At 47.6% G+C, this 16,085-nt stretch overlaps 11 non-coding genes across 11 annotated transcripts; all 11 read right to left on the bottom strand.

Moving 5' to 3' along the window:
- Positions 1–644: 644 nt before the first annotated feature.
- On the bottom strand, positions 645–835 carry LOC142726855 (U2 spliceosomal RNA). The gene has a single exon (XR_012877095.1). It is a non-coding gene; the product is annotated as a U2 spliceosomal RNA (small nuclear RNA).
- Positions 836–2,127: 1,292 nt separating this feature from the next.
- LOC142726812 (U2 spliceosomal RNA) lies at positions 2,128–2,326 on the bottom strand. Its single transcript, XR_012877057.1, has one exon. It is a non-coding gene; the product is annotated as a U2 spliceosomal RNA (small nuclear RNA).
- Positions 2,327–3,622: 1,296 nt separating this feature from the next.
- On the bottom strand, positions 3,623–3,813 carry LOC142726853 (U2 spliceosomal RNA). The gene has a single exon (XR_012877094.1). It is a non-coding gene; the product is annotated as a U2 spliceosomal RNA (small nuclear RNA).
- A 1,300-nt stretch (positions 3,814–5,113) lies between these two features.
- On the bottom strand, positions 5,114–5,304 carry LOC142726852 (U2 spliceosomal RNA). Its single transcript, XR_012877093.1, has one exon. It is a non-coding gene; the product is annotated as a U2 spliceosomal RNA (small nuclear RNA).
- A 1,296-nt stretch (positions 5,305–6,600) lies between these two features.
- Positions 6,601–6,791, bottom strand: LOC142726851 (U2 spliceosomal RNA). Its single transcript, XR_012877092.1, has one exon. It is a non-coding gene; the product is annotated as a U2 spliceosomal RNA (small nuclear RNA).
- A 1,312-nt stretch (positions 6,792–8,103) lies between these two features.
- On the bottom strand, positions 8,104–8,294 carry LOC142726850 (U2 spliceosomal RNA). Its single transcript, XR_012877091.1, has one exon. It is a non-coding gene; the product is annotated as a U2 spliceosomal RNA (small nuclear RNA).
- Positions 8,295–9,590: 1,296 nt separating this feature from the next.
- Positions 9,591–9,781, bottom strand: LOC142726849 (U2 spliceosomal RNA). The gene has a single exon (XR_012877090.1). It is a non-coding gene; the product is annotated as a U2 spliceosomal RNA (small nuclear RNA).
- Positions 9,782–11,061: 1,280 nt separating this feature from the next.
- LOC142726848 (U2 spliceosomal RNA) lies at positions 11,062–11,252 on the bottom strand. The gene has a single exon (XR_012877089.1). It is a non-coding gene; the product is annotated as a U2 spliceosomal RNA (small nuclear RNA).
- Positions 11,253–12,540: 1,288 nt separating this feature from the next.
- On the bottom strand, positions 12,541–12,731 carry LOC142726847 (U2 spliceosomal RNA). Its single transcript, XR_012877088.1, has one exon. It is a non-coding gene; the product is annotated as a U2 spliceosomal RNA (small nuclear RNA).
- A 1,291-nt stretch (positions 12,732–14,022) lies between these two features.
- LOC142726814 (U2 spliceosomal RNA) lies at positions 14,023–14,213 on the bottom strand. Its single transcript, XR_012877059.1, has one exon. It is a non-coding gene; the product is annotated as a U2 spliceosomal RNA (small nuclear RNA).
- A 1,296-nt stretch (positions 14,214–15,509) lies between these two features.
- LOC142726845 (U2 spliceosomal RNA) lies at positions 15,510–15,700 on the bottom strand. Its single transcript, XR_012877086.1, has one exon. It is a non-coding gene; the product is annotated as a U2 spliceosomal RNA (small nuclear RNA).
- Positions 15,701–16,085: the final 385 nt, after the last annotated feature.

The following is a 16,085-nucleotide window of genomic DNA, read 5'->3' as shown; positions in this document are numbered from 1 at the left end:
TTCTCCTTGCTCCTACAACCTCCATCCTTGCACAGTTTGTTATTCTTCTAGGTAACATAGTAACAAATCCAAATTGCTGCTCTCTTTGTAGGCAAGCAAGGCTTTGTTGCAACTGCAATTCTTACTTCTTCTTGAAATGTAGGGACGACAGTACATTCCATCACATCCATCTAGTGTACACAGGTAGGTCCATTGTGGCGGGCAGGCGAGCGGGCGGGCTGCTTTATTGGCTGTTTGCTGTTCCCCTACTCCACTCCACTATTTGACTGTTGTGCTGCATCAATCAATCAATCAATCAATCAATCAATCAATCAATCAATCAATCAATCAATCAATCAATCAATCAGTGGCTGGCTCAGGTGCAGCTCTTTAACTTACCTAAAAGGGAGGGCGGAGAGAAGACAAGGAAGGTGAATGAGGTGTTCCAATGTGAAATGCCGGAAACACAGAAACACAGACGACACACAACAAGAGGTGGCAATCTATTCATTAATTGCATTTAATCAATGAGCTCATTATCACTCATGCATTGTCCAACAGGTGTTGAAATAATGGGATTAAAAGGGGAGATCCCTTCAGAAAGACAGAAACAATAGCAAAGACAAAAAACACTTTTGGAATCTGCTTTTAGTCAACACATAAGGAAAGGGTGCACCGGTCCTGGAAATACTGCAATACCAGGTCAATGCGTGGAGTGGACAGAGCAAGCTCTATTTCCATCTCCCTGTTCTAAAAATCCATTTAATATATGGTCCCCAGATAGGGGACGTATCAGATATTAAACTGATAAGAACAGATACTACACTTGATCTTAGCCAAAAGGCCGAGAAGCGATAACCCGAATGGGCCGCGCGTTGCCCGAGCCTGCCCGATACTGCTGTTCAGCCCTTGCAGCGATTCAGCCTACTTCTAGGCAATTCCATGGGGCCCTGCAGGCTCACACACTCACAGCTACACGGGAGGTGAATAAAGGCCGGAGAGGAAGCCAGACAGGATTTGCTTCTTTTGCTTGCACCACAATGCAGTGCTGAAAGAGGAGGAATCTACATAAAAACGCCTTCCTGGCAACGCCCAAATGCCCTGCTGCCATGCAGATAAACACTGGCAGCGGCAGCAAGTGCATGCCCACAGCCACCCCTTGTTCCTTCACACCTTGTATCAGCTGTAATCCAGTCCAGTCCAGTGCTGCCTGCTGAGCAGCACTGACCAACACTGCCTGGGCCCAGGCTTTTATCTCTGAGGCCCCATTATGATGTCAGAAAGCTGGCTCTGGAATCCTGAGGGCTCCACTATGACACGTGCAAAGTTCCGTCTGAACTTTATATAAGACGGTGAGGCTCAGTCAGTCACTCAGTGTTGCCTGAGAGGGCAACACTGCAACAGCCGGCCGCCAGGCTGTCTTTTTTTTGCACAGCTAGTTGCCTCCAGGAGGCCACAAGAGGGAGACAAGGGACTGCAAAATGGAAAATAGGCATCCACCAACTTTACAGACAACTTCTCCTTGCTCCTACAACCTCCATCCTTGCACAGTTTGTTATTCTTCTAGGTAACATAGTAACAAATCCAAATTGCTGCTCTCTTTGTAGGCAAGCAAGGCTTTGTTGCAACTGCAATTCTTACTTCTTCTTGAAATGTAGGGACGACAGTACATTCCATCACATCCATCTAGTGTAAACAGGTAGGTCCATTGTGGCGGGCAGGCGAGCGGGCGGGCTGCTTTATTGGCTGTTTGCTGTTCCCCTACTCCACTCCACTATTTGACTGTTGTGCTGCATCAATCAATCAATCAATCAATCAATCAATCAATCAATCAATCAATCAATCAATCAGTGGCTGGCTCAGGTGCAGCTCTTTAACTTACCTAAAAGGGAGGGCGGAGAGAAGACAAGGAAGGTGAATGAGGTGTTCCAATGTGAAATGCCGGAAACACAGAAACACAGACGACACACAACAAGAGGTGGCAATCTATTCATTAATTGCATTTAATCAATGAGCTCATTATCACTCATGCATTGTCCAACAGGTGTTGAAATAATGGGATTAAAAGGGGAGATCCCTTCAGAAAGACAGAAACAATAGCAAAGACAAAAAACACTTTTGGAATCTGCTTTTAGTCAACACATAAGGAAAGGGTGCACCGGTCCTGGAAATACTGCAATACCAGGTCAATGCGTGGAGTGGACAGAGCAAGCTCTATTTCCATCTCCCTGTCTCCCTGTTCTAAAAATCCATTTAATATATGGTCCCCAGATAGGGGACGTATCAGATATTAAACTGATAAGAACAGATACTACACTTGATCTTAGCCAAAAGGCCGAGAAGCGATAACCCGAACGGGCCGCGCGTTGCCCGAGCCTGCCCGATACTGCTGTTCAGCCCTTGCAGCGATTCAGCCTACTTCTAGGCAATTCCATGGGGCCCTGCAGGCTCACACACTCACAGCTACACGGGAGGTGAATAAAGGCCGGAGAGGAAGCCAGACAGGATTTGCTTCTTTTGCTTGCACCACAATGCAGTGCTGAAAGAGGAGGAATCTACATAAAAACGCCTTCCTGGCAACGCCCAAATGCCCTGCTGCCATGCAGATAAACACTGGCAGCGGCAGCAAGTGCATGCCCACAGCCACCCCTTGTTCCTTCACACCTTGTATCAGCTGTAATCCAGTCCAGTCCAGTGCTGCCTGCTGAGCAGCACTGACCAACACTGCCTGGGCCCAGGCTTTTATCTCTGAGGCCCCATTATGATGTCAGAAAGCTGGCTCTGGAATCCTGAGGGCTCCACTATGACACGTGCAAAGTTCCGTCTGAACTTTATATAAGACGGTGAGGCTCAGTCAGTCACTCAGTGTTGCCTGAGAGGGCAACACTGCAACAGCCGGCCGCCAGGCTGTCTTTTTTTTGCACAGCTAGTTGCCTCCAGGAGGCCACAAGAGGGAGACAAGGGACTGCAAAATGGAAAATAGGCATCCACCAACTTTACAGACAACTTCTCCTTGCTCCTACAACCTCCATCCTTGCACAGTTTGTTATTCTTCTAGGTAACATAGTAACAAATCCAAATTGCTGCTCTCTTTGTAGGCAAGCAAGGCTTTGTTGCAACTGCAATTCTTACTTCTTCTTGAAATGTAGGGACGACAGTACATTCCATCACATCCATCTAGTGTACACAGGTAGGTCCATTGTGGCGGGCAGGCGAGCGGGCGGGCTGCTTTATTGGCTGTTTGCTGTTCCCCTACTCCACTCCACTATTTGACTGTTGTGCTGCATCAATCAATCAATCAATCAATCAATCAATCAATCAATCAATCAATCAATCAATCAATCAGTGGCTGGCTCAGGTGCAGCTCTTTAACTTACCTAAAAGGGAGGGCGGAGAGAAGACAAGGAAGGTGAATGAGGTGTTCCAATGTGAAATGCCGGAAACACAGAAACACAGACGACACACAACAAGAGGTGGCAATCTATTCATTAATTGCATTTAATCAATGAGCTCATTATCACTCATGCATTGTCCAACAGGTGTTGAAATAATGGGATTAAAAGGGGAGATCCCTTCAGAAAGACAGAAACAATAGCAAAGACAAAAAACACTTTTGGAATCTGCTTTTAGTCAACACATAAGGAAAGGGTGCACCGGTCCTGGAAATACTGCAATACCAGGTCAATGCGTGGAGTGGACAGAGCAAGCTCTATTTCCATCTCCCTGTTCTAAAAATCCATTTAATATATGGTCCCCAGATAGGGGACGTATCAGATATTAAACTGATAAGAACAGATACTACACTTGATCTTAGCCAAAAGGCCGAGAAGCGATAACCCGAACGGGCCGCGCGTTGCCCGAGCCTGCCCGATACTGCTGTTCAGCCCTTGCAGCGATTCAGCCTACTTCTAGGCAATTCCATGGGGCCCTGCAGGCTCACACACTCACAGCTACACGGGAGGTGAATAAAGGCCGGAGAGGAAGCCAGACAGGATTTGCTTCTTTTGCTTGCACCACAATGCAGTGCTGAAAGAGGAGGAATCTACATAAAAACGCCTTCCTGGCAACGCTCAAATGCCCTGCTGCCATGCAGATAAACACTGGCAGCGGCAGCAAGTGCATGCCCACAGCCACCCCTTGTTCCTTCACACCTTGTATCAGCTGTAATCCAGTCCAGTCCAGTGCTGCCTGCTGAGCAGCACTGACCAACACTGCCTGGGCCCAGGCTTTTATCTCTGAGGCCCCATTATGATGTCAGAAAGCTGGCTCTGGAATCCTGAGGGCTCCACTATGACACGTGCAAAGTTCCGTCTGAACTTTATATAAGACGGTGAGGCTCAGTCAGTCACTCAGTGTTGCCTGAGAGGGCAACACTGCAACAGCCGGCCGCCAGGCTGTCTTTTTTTTGCACAGCTAGTTGCCTCCAGGAGGCCACAAGAGGGAGACAAGGGACTGCAAAATGGAAAATAGGCATCCACCAACTTTACAGACAACTTCTCCTTGCTCCTACAACCTCCATCCTTGCACAGTTTGTTATTCTTCTAGGTAACATAGTAACAAATCCAAATTGCTGCTCTCTTTGTAGGCAAGCAAGGCTTTGTTGCAACTGCAATTCTTACTTCTTCTTGAAATGTAGGGACGACAGTACATTCCATCACATCCATCTAGTGTACACAGGTAGGTCCATTGTGGCGGGCAGGCGAGCGGGCGGGCTGCTTTATTGGCTGTTTGCTGTTCCCCTACTCCACTCCACTATTTGACTGTTGTGCTGCATCAATCAATCAATCAATCAATCAATCAATCAATCAATCAATCAATCAATCAATCAATCAATCAGTGGCTGGCTCAGGTGCAGCTCTTTAACTTACCTAAAAGGGAGGGCGGAGAGAAGACAAGGAAGGTGAATGAGGTGTTCCAATGTGAAATGCCGGAAACACAGAAACACAGACGACACACAACAAGAGGTGGCAATCTATTCATTAATTGCATTTAATCAATGAGCTCATTATCACTCATGCATTGTCCAACAGGTGTTGAAATAATGGGATTAAAAGGGGAGATCCCTTCAGAAAGACAGAAACAATAGCAAAGACAAAAAACACTTTTGGAATCTGCTTTTAGTCAACACATAAGGAAAGGGTGCACCGGTCCTGGAAATACTGCAATACCAGGTCAATGCGTGGAGTGGACAGAGCAAGCTCTATTTCCATCTCCCTGTTCTAAAAATCCATTTAATATATGGTCCCCAGATAGGGGACGTATCAGATATTAAACTGATAAGAACAGATACTACACTTGATCTTAGCCAAAAGGCCGAGAAGCGATAACCCGAACGGGCCGCGCGTTGCCCGAGCCTGCCCGATACTGCTGTTCAGCCCTTGCAGCGATTCAGCCTACTTCTAGGCAATTCCATGGGGCCCTGCAGGCTCACACACTCACAGCTACACGGGAGGTGAATAAAGGCCGGAGAGGAAGCCAGACAGGATTTGCTTCTTTTGCTTGCACCACAATGCAGTGCTGAAAGAGGAGGAATCTACATAAAAACGCCTTCCTGGCAACGCCCAAATGCCCTGCTGCCATGCAGATAAACACTGGCAGCGGCAGCAAGTGCATGCCCACAGCCACCCCTTGTTCCTTCACACCTTGTATCAGCTGTAATCCAGTCCAGTCCAGTGCTGCCTGCTGAGCAGCACTGACCAACACTGCCTGGGCCCAGGCTTTTATCTCTGAGGCCCCATTATGATGTCAGAAAGCTGGCTCTGGAATCCTGAGGGCTCCACTATGACACGTGCAAAGTTCCGTCTGAACTTTATATAAGACGGTGAGGCTCAGTCAGTCACTCAGTGTTGCCTGAGAGGGCAACACTGCAACAGCCGGCCGCCAGGCTGTCTTTTTTTTGCACAGCTAGTTGCCTCCAGGAGGCCACAAGAGGGAGACAAGGGACTGCAAAATGGAAAATAGGCATCCACCAACTTTACAGACAACTTCTCCATGCTCCTACAACCTCCATCCTTGCACAGTTTGTTATTCTTCTAGGTAACATAGTAACAAATCCAAATTGCTGCTCTCTTTGTAGGCAAGCAAGGCTTTGTTGCAACTGCAATTCTTACTTCTTCTTGAAATGTAGGGACGACAGTACATTCCATCACATCCATCTAGTGTACACAGGTAGGTCCATTGTGGCGGGCAGGCGAGCGGGCGGGCTGCTTTATTGGCTGTTTGCTGTTCCCCTACTCCACTCCACTATTTGACTGTTGTGCTGCATCAATCAATCAATCAATCAATCAATCAATCAATCAATCAATCAATCAATCAATCAATCAGTGGCTGGCTCAGGTGCAGCTCTTTAACTTACCTAAAAGGGAGGGCGGAGAGAAGACAAGGAAGGTGAATGAGGTGTTCCAATGTGAAATGCCGGAAACACAGAAACACAGACGACACACAACAAGAGGTGGCAATCTATTCATTAATTGCATTTAATCAATGAGCTCATTATCACTCATGCATTGTCCAACAGGTGTTGAAATAATGGGATTAAAAGGGGAGATCCCTTCAGAAAGACAGAAACAATAGCAAAGACAAAAAACACTTTTGGAATCTGCTTTTAGTCAACACATAAGGAAAGGGTGCACCGGTCCTGGAAATACTGCAATACCAGGTCAATGCGTGGAGTGGACAGAGCAAGCTCTATTTCCATCTCCCTGTTCTAAAAATCCATTTAATATATGGTCCCCAGATAGGGGACGTATCAGATATTAAACTGATAAGAACAGATACTACACTTGATCTTAGCCAAAAGGCCGAGAAGCGATAACCCGAACGGGCCGCGCGTTGCCCGAGCCTGCCCGATACTGCTGTTCAGCCCTTGCAGCGATTCAGCCTACTTCTAGGCAATTCCATGGGGCCCTGCAGGCTCACACACTCACAGCTACACGGGAGGTGAATAAAGGCCGGAGAGGAAGCCAGACAGGATTTGCTTCTTTTGCTTGCACCACAATGCAGTGCTGAAAGAGGAGGAATCTACATAAAAACGCCTTCCTGGCAACGCTCAAATGCCCTGCTGCCATGCAGATAAACACTGGCAGCGGCAGCAAGTGCATGCCCACAGCCACCCCTTGTTCCTTCACACCTTGTATCAGCTGTAATCCAGTCCAGTCCAGTGCTGCCTGCTGAGCAGCACTGACCAACACTGCCTGGGCCCAGGCTTTTATCTCTGAGGCCCCATTATGATGTCAGAAAGCTGGCTCTGGAATCCTGAGGGCTCCACTATGACACGTGCAAAGTTCCGTCTGAACTTTATATAAGACGGTGAGGCTCAGTCAGTCACTCAGTGTTGCCTGAGAGGGCAACACTGCAACAGCCGGCCGCCAGGCTGTCTTTTTTTTGCACAGCTAGTTGCCTCCAGGAGGCCACAAGAGGGAGACAAGGGACTGCAAAATGGAAAATAGGCATCCACCAACTTTACAGACAACTTCTCCTTGCTCCTACAACCTCCATCCTTGCACAGTTTGTTATTCTTCTAGGTAACATAGTAACAAATCCAAATTGCTGCTCTCTTTGTAGGCAAGCAAGGCTTTGTTGCAACTGCAATTCTTACTTCTTCTTGAAATGTAGGGACGACAGTACATTCCATCACATCCATCTAGTGTACACAGGTAGGTCCATTGTGGCGGGCAGGCGAGCGGGCGGGCTGCTTTATTGGCTGTTTGCTGTTCCCCTACTCCACTCCACTATTTGACTGTTGTGCTGCATCAATCAATCAATCAATCAATCAATCAATCAATCAATCAATCAATCAATCAATCAATCAATCAATCAATCAATCAGTGGCTGGCTCAGGTGCAGCTCTTTAACTTACCTAAAAGGGAGGGCGGAGAGAAGACAAGGAAGGTGAATGAGGTGTTCCAATGTGAAATGCCGGAAACACAGAAACACAGACGACACACAACAAGAGGTGGCAATCTATTCATTAATTGCATTTAATCAATGAGCTCATTATCACTCATGCATTGTCCAACAGGTGTTGAAATAATGGGATTAAAAGGGGAGATCCCTTCAGAAAGACAGAAACAATAGCAAAGACAAAAAACACTTTTGGAATCTGCTTTTAGTCAACACATAAGGAAAGGGTGCACCGGTCCTGGAAATACTGCAATACCAGGTCAATGCGTGGAGTGGACAGAGCAAGCTCTATTTCCATCTCCCTGTTCTAAAAATCCATTTAATATATGGTCCCCAGATAGGGGACGTATCAGATATTAAACTGATAAGAACAGATACTACACTTGATCTTAGCCAAAAGGCCGAGAAGCGATAACCCGAACGGGCCGCGCGTTGCCCGAGCCTGCCCGATACTGCTGTTCAGCCCTTGCAGCGATTCAGCCTACTTCTAGGCAATTCCATGGGGCCCTGCAGGCTCACACACTCACAGCTACACGGGAGGTGAATAAAGGCCGGAGAGGAAGCCAGACAGGATTTGCTTCTTTTGCTTGCACCACAATGCAGTGCTGAAAGAGGAGGAATCTACATAAAAACGCCTTCCTGGCAACGCCCAAATGCCCTGCTGCCATGCAGATAAACACTGGCAGCGGCAGCAAGTGCATGCCCACAGCCACCCCTTGTTCCTTCACACCTTGTATCAGCTGTAATCCAGTCCAGTCCAGTGCTGCCTGCTGAGCAGCACTGACCAACACTGCCTGGGCCCAGGCTTTTATCTCTGAGGCCCCATTATGATGTCAGAAAGCTGGCTCTGGAATCCTGAGGGCTCCACTATGACACGTGCAAAGTTCCGTCTGAACTTTATATAAGACGGTGAGGCTCAGTCAGTCACTCAGTGTTGCCTGAGAGGGCAACACTGCAACAGCCGGCCGCCAGGCTGTCTTTTTTTTGCACAGCTAGTTGCCTCCAGGAGGCCACAAGAGGGAGACAAGGGACTGCAAAATGGAAAATAGGCATCCACCAACTTTACAGACAACTTCTCCATGCTCCTACAACCTCCATCCTTGCACAGTTTGTTATTCTTCTAGGTAACATAGTAACAAATCCAAATTGCTGCTCTCTTTGTAGGCAAGCAAGGCTTTGTTGCAACTGCAATTCTTACTTCTTCTTGAAATGTAGGGACGACAGTACATTCCATCACATCCATCTAGTGTACACAGGTAGGTCCATTGTGGCGGGCAGGCGAGCGGGCGGGCTGCTTTATTGGCTGTTTGCTGTTCCCCTACTCCACTCCACTATTTGACTGTTGTGCTGCATCAATCAATCAATCAATCAATCAATCAATCAATCAATCAATCAATCAATCAATCAATCAGTGGCTGGCTCAGGTGCAGCTCTTTAACTTACCTAAAAGGGAGGGCGGAGAGAAGACAAGGAAGGTGAATGAGGTGTTCCAATGTGAAATGCCGGAAACACAGAAACACAGACGACACACAACAAGAGGTGGCAATCTATTCATTAATTGCATTTAATCAATGAGCTCATTATCACTCATGCATTGTCCAACAGGTGTTGAAATAATGGGATTAAAAGGGGAGATCCCTTCAGAAAGACAGAAACAATAGCAAAGACAAAAAACACTTTTGGAATCTGCTTTTAGTCAACACATAAGGAAAGGGTGCACCGGTCCTGGAAATACTGCAATACCAGGTCAATGCGTGGAGTGGACAGAGCAAGCTCTATTTCCATCTCCCTGTTCTAAAAATCCATTTAATATATGGTCCCCAGATAGGGGACGTATCAGATATTAAACTGATAAGAACAGATACTACACTTGATCTTAGCCAAAAGGCCGAGAAGCGATAACCCGAACGGGCCGCGCGTTGCCCGAGCCTGCCCGATACTGCTGTTCAGCCCTTGCAGCGATTCAGCCTACTTCTAGGCAATTCCATGGGGCCCTGCAGGCTCACACACTCACAGCTACACGGGAGGTGAATAAAGGCCGGAGAGGAAGCCAGACAGGATTTGCTTCTTTTGCTTGCACCACAATGCAGTGCTGAAAGAGGAGGAATCTACATAAAAACGCCTTCCTGGCAACGCCCAAATGCCCTGCTGCCATGCAGATAAACACTGGCAGCGGCAGCAAGTGCATGCCCACAGCCACCCCTTGTTCCTTCACACCTTGTATCAGCTGTAATCCAGTCCAGTCCAGTGCTGCCTGCTGAGCAGCACTGACCAACACTGCCTGGGCCCAGGCTTTTATCTCTGAGGCCCCATTATGATGTCAGAAAGCTGGCTCTGGAATCCTGAGGGCTCCACTATGACACGTGCAAAGTTCCGTCTGAACTTTATATAAGACGGTGAGGCTCAGTCAGTCACTCAGTGTTGCCTGAGAGGGCAACACTGCAACAGCCGGCCGCCAGGCTGTCTTTTTTTTGCACAGCTAGTTGCCTCCAGGAGGCCACAAGAGGGAGACAAGGGACTGCAAAATGGAAAATAGGCATCCACCAACTTTACAGACAACTTCTCCTTGCTCCTACAACCTCCATCCTTGCACAGTTTGTTATTCTTCTAGGTAACATAGTAACAAATCCAAATTGCTGCTCTCTTTGTAGGCAAGCAAGGCTTTGTTGCAACTGCAATTCTTACTTCTTCTTGAAATGTAGGGACGACAGTACATTCCATCACATCCATCTAGTGTACACAGGTAGGTCCATTGTGGCGGGCAGGCGAGCGGGCGGGCTGCTTTATTGGCTGTTTGCTGTTCCCCTACTCCACTCCACTATTTGACTGTTGTGCTGCATCAATCAATCAATCAATCAATCAATCAATCAATCAATCAATCAGTGGCTGGCTCAGGTGCAGCTCTTTAACTTACCTAAAAGGGAGGGCGGAGAGAAGACAAGGAAGGTGAATGAGGTGTTCCAATGTGAAATGCCGGAAACACAGAAACACAGACGACACACAACAAGAGGTGGCAATCTATTCATTAATTGCATTTAATCAATGAGCTCATTATCACTCATGCATTGTCCAAAAGGTGTTGAAATAATGGGATTAAAAGGGGAGATCCCTTCAGAAAGACAGAAACAATAGCAAAGACAAAAAACACTTTTGGAATCTGCTTTTAGTCAACACATAAGGAAAGGGTGCACCGGTCCTGGAAATACTGCAATACCAGGTCAATGCGTGGAGTGGACAGAGCAAGCTCTATTTCCATCTCCCTGTTCTAAAAATCCATTTAATATATGGTCCCCAGATAGGGGACGTATCAGATATTAAACTGATAAGAACAGATACTACACTTGATCTTAGCCAAAAGGCCGAGAAGCGATAACCCGAACGGGCCGCGCGTTGCCCGAGCCTGCCCGATACTGCTGTTCAGCCCTTGCAGCGATTCAGCCTACTTCTAGGCAATTCCATGGGGCCCTGCAGGCTCACACACTCACAGCTACACGGGAGGTGAATAAAGGCCGGAGAGGAAGCCAGACAGGATTTGCTTCTTTTGCTTGCACCACAATGCAGTGCTGAAAGAGGAGGAATCTACATAAAAACGCCTTCCTGGCAACGCCCAAATGCCCTGCTGCCATGCAGATAAACACTGGCAGCGGCAGCAAGTGCATGCCCACAGCCACCCCTTGTTCCTTCACACCTTGTATCAGCTGTAATCCAGTCCAGTCCAGTGCTGCCTGCTGAGCAGCACTGACCAACACTGCCTGGGCCCAGGCTTTTATCTCTGAGGCCCCATTATGATGTCAGAAAGCTGGCTCTGGAATCCTGAGGGCTCCACTATGACACGTGCAAAGTTCCGTCTGAACTTTATATAAGACGGTGAGGCTCAGTCAGTCACTCAGTGTTGCCTGAGAGGGCAACACTGCAACAGCCGGCCGCCAGGCTGTCTTTTTTTTGCACAGCTAGTTGCCTCCAGGAGGCCACAAGAGGGAGACAAGGGACTGCAAAATGGAAAATAGGCATCCACCAACTTTACAGACAACTTCTCCTTGCTCCTACAACCTCCATCCTTGCACAGTTTGTTATTCTTCTAGGTAACATAGTAACAAATCCAAATTGCTGCTCTCTTTGTAGGCAAGCAAGGCTTTGTTGCAACTGCAATTCTTACTTCTTCTTGAAATGTAGGGACGGCAGTACATTCCATCACATCCATCTAGTGTACACAGGTAGGTCCATTGTGGCGGGCAGGCGAGCGGGCGGGCTGCTTTATTGGCTGTTTGCTGTTCCCCTACTCCACTCCACTATTTGACTGTTGTGCTGCATCAATCAATGAATCAATCAATCAATCAATCAATCAATCAATCAATCAATCAGTGGCTGGCTCAGGTGCAGCTCTTTAACTTACCTAAAAGGGAGGGCGGAGAGAAGACAAGGAAGGTGAATGAGGTGTTCCAATGTGAAATGCCGGAAACACAGAAACACAGACGACACACAACAAGAGGTGGCAATCTATTCATTAATTGCATTTAATCAATGAGCTCATTATCACTCATGCATTGTCCAACAGGTGTTGAAATAATGGGATTAAAAGGGGAGATCCCTTCAGAAAGACAGAAACAATAGCAAAGACAAAAAACACTTTTGGAATCTGCTTTTAGTCAACACATAAGGAAAGGGTGCACCGGTCCTGGAAATACTGCAATACCAGGTCAATGCGTGGAGTGGACAGAGCAAGCTCTATTTCCATCTCCCTGTTCTAAAAATCCATTTAATATATGGTCCCCAGATAGGGGACGTATCAGATATTAAACTGATAAGAACAGATACTACACTTGATCTTAGCCAAAAGGCCGAGAAGCGATAACCCGAACGGGCCGCGCGTTGCCCGAGCCTGCCCGATACTGCTGTTCAGCCCTTGCAGCGATTCAGCCTACTTCTAGGCAATTCCATGGGGCCCTGCAGGCTCACACACTCACAGCTACACGGGAGGTGAATAAAGGCCGGAGAGGAAGCCAGACAGGATTTGCTTCTTTTGCTTGCACCACAATGCAGTGCTGAAAGAGGAGGAATCTACATAAAAACGCCTTCCTGGCAACGCCCAAATGCCCTGCTGCCATGCAGATAAACACTGGCAGCGGCAGCAAGTGCATGCCCACAGCCACCCCTTGTTCCTTCACACCTTGTATCAGCTGTAATCCAGTCCAGTCCAGTGCTGCCTGCTGAGCAGCACTGACCAACACTGCCTGGGCCCAGGCTTTTATCTCTGAGGCCCCATTATGATGTCAGAAAGCTGGCTCTGGAATCCTGAGGGCTCCACTATGACACGTGCAAAGTTCCGTCTGAACTTTATATAAGACGGTGAGGCTCAGTCAGTCACTCAGTGTTGCCTGAGAGGGCAACACTGCAACAGCCGGCCGCCAGGCTGTCTTTTTTTTGCACAGCTAGTTGCCTCCAGGAGGCCAAGAGGGAGACAAGGGACTGCAAAATGGAAAATAGGCATCCACCAACTTTACAGACAACTTCTCCTTGCTCCTACAACCTCCATCCTTGCACAGTTTGTTATTCTTCTAGGTAACATAGTAACAAATCCAAATTGCTGCTCTCTTTGTAGGCAAGCAAGGCTTTGTTGCAACTGCAATTCTTACTTCTTCTTGAAATGTAGGGACGACAGTACATTCCATCACATCCATCTAGTGTACACAGGTAGGTCCATTGTGGCGGGCAGGCGAGCGGGCGGGCTGCTTTATTGGCTGTTTGCTGTTCCCCTACTCCACTCCACTATTTGACTGTTGTGCTGCATCAATCAATCAATCAATCAATCAATCAATCAATCAATCAATCAAATCAATCAATCAGTGGCTGGCTCAGGTGCAGCTCTTTAACTTACCTAAAAGGGAGGGCGGAGAGAAGACAAGGAAGGTGAATGAGGTGTTCCAATGTGAAATGCCGGAAACACAGAAACACAGACGACACACAACAAGAGGTGGCAATCTATTCATTAATTGCATTTAATCAATGAGCTCATTATCACTCATGCATTGTCCAACAGGTGTTGAAATAATGGGATTAAAAGGGGAGATCCCTTCAGAAAGACAGAAACAATAGCAAAGACAAAAAACACTTTTGGAATCTGCTTTTAGTCAACACATAAGGAAAGGGTGCACCGGTCCTGGAAATACTGCAATACCAGGTCAATGCGTGGAGTGGACAGAGCAAGCTCTATTTCCATCTCCCTGTTCTAAAAATCCATTTAATATATGGTCCCCAGATAGGTGACGTATCAGATATTAAACTGATCAGAACAGATACTACACTTGATCTTAGCCAAAAGGCCGAGAAGCGATAACCCGAACGGGCCGCGCGTTGCCCGAGCCTGCCCGATACTGCTGTTCAGCCCTTGCAGCGATTCAGCCTACTTCTAGGCAATTCCATGGGGCCCTGCAGGCTCACACACTCACAGCTACACGGGAGGTGAATAAAGGCCGGAGAGGAAGCCAGACAGGATTTGCTTCTTTTGCTTGCACCACAATGCAGTGCTGAAAGAGGAGGAATCTACATAAAAACGCCTTCCTGGCAACGCCCAAATGCCCTGCTGCCATGCAGATAAACACTGGCAGCGGCAGCAAGTGCATGCCCACAGCCACCCCTTGTTCCTTCACACCTTGTATCAGCTGTAATCCAGTCCAGTCCAGTGCTGCCTGCTGAGCAGCACTGACCAACACTGCCTGGGCCCAGGCTTTTATCTCTGAGGCCCCATTATGATGTCAGAAAGCTGGCTCTGGAATCCTGAGGGCTCCACTATGACACGTGCAAAGTTCCGTCTGAACTTTATATAAGACGGTGAGGCTCAGTCAGTCACTCAGTGTTGCCTGAGAGGGCAACACTGCAACAGCCGGCCGCCAGGCTGTCTTTTTTTTGCACAGCTAGTTGCCTCCAGGAGGCCACAAGAGGGAGACAAGGGACTGCAAAATGGAAAATAGGCATCCACCAACTTTACAGACAACTTCTCCTTGCTCCTACAACCTCCATCCTTGCACAGTTTGTTATTCTTCTAGGTAACATAGTAACAAATCCAAATTGCTGCTCTCTTTGTAGGCAAGCAAGGCTTTGTTGCAACTGCAATTCTTACTTCTTCTTGAAATGTAGGGACGACAGTACATTCCATCACATCCATCTAGTGTACACAGGTAGGTCCATTGTGGCGGGCAGGCGAGCGGGCGGGCTGCTTTATTGGCTGTTTGCTGTTCCCCTACTCCACTCCACTATTTGACTGTTGTGCTGCATCAATCAATCAATCAATCAATCAATCAATCAATCAATCAATCAATCAATCAATCAATCAGTGGCTGGCTCAGGTGCAGCTCTTTAACTTACCTAAAAGGGAGGGCGGAGAGAAGACAAGGAAGGTGAATGAGGTGTTCCAATGTGAAATGCCGGAAACACAGAAACACAGACGACACACAACAAGAGGTGGCAATCTATTCATTAATTGCATTTAATCAATGAGCTCATTATCACTCATGCATTGTCCAACAGGTGTTGAAATAATGGGATTAAAAGGGGAGATCCCTTCAGAAAGACAGAAACAATAGCAAAGACAAAAAACACTTTTGGAATCTGCTTTTAGTCAACACATAAGGAAAGGGTGCACCGGTCCTGGAAATACTGCAATACCAGGTCAATGCGTGGAGTGGACAGAGCAAGCTCTATTTCCATCTCCCTGTTCTAAAAATCCATTTAATATATGGTCCCCAGATAGGGGACGTATCAGATATTAAACTGATAAGAACAGATACTACACTTGATCTTAGCCAAAAGGCCGAGAAGCGATAACCCGAACGGGCCGCGCGTTGCCCGAGCCTGCCCGATACTGCTGTTCAGCCCTTGCAGCGATTCAGCCTACTTCTAGGCAATTCCATGGGGCCCTGCAGGCTCACACACTCACAGCTACACGGGAGGTGAATAAAGGCCGGAGAGGAAGCCAGACAGGATTTGCTTCTTTTGCTTGCACCACAATGCAGTGCTGAAAGAGGAGGAATCTACATAAAAACGCCTTCCTGGCAACGCCCAAATGCCCTGCTGCCATGCAGATAAACACTGGCAGCGGCAGCAAGTGCATGCCCACAGCCACCCCTTGTTCCTTCACACCTTGTATCAGCTGTAATCCAGTCCAGTCCAGTGCTGCCTGCTGAGCAGCACTGACCAACACTGCCTGG

This window comes from Rhinoderma darwinii, unplaced genomic scaffold (assembly GCF_050947455.1).
Source record: "Rhinoderma darwinii isolate aRhiDar2 unplaced genomic scaffold, aRhiDar2.hap1 Scaffold_631, whole genome shotgun sequence".
Classification (NCBI taxonomy): Eukaryota; Metazoa; Chordata; class Amphibia; order Anura; family Rhinodermatidae; genus Rhinoderma; species Rhinoderma darwinii.
This window is presented reverse-complemented; position numbering and strand designations above follow the sequence as displayed.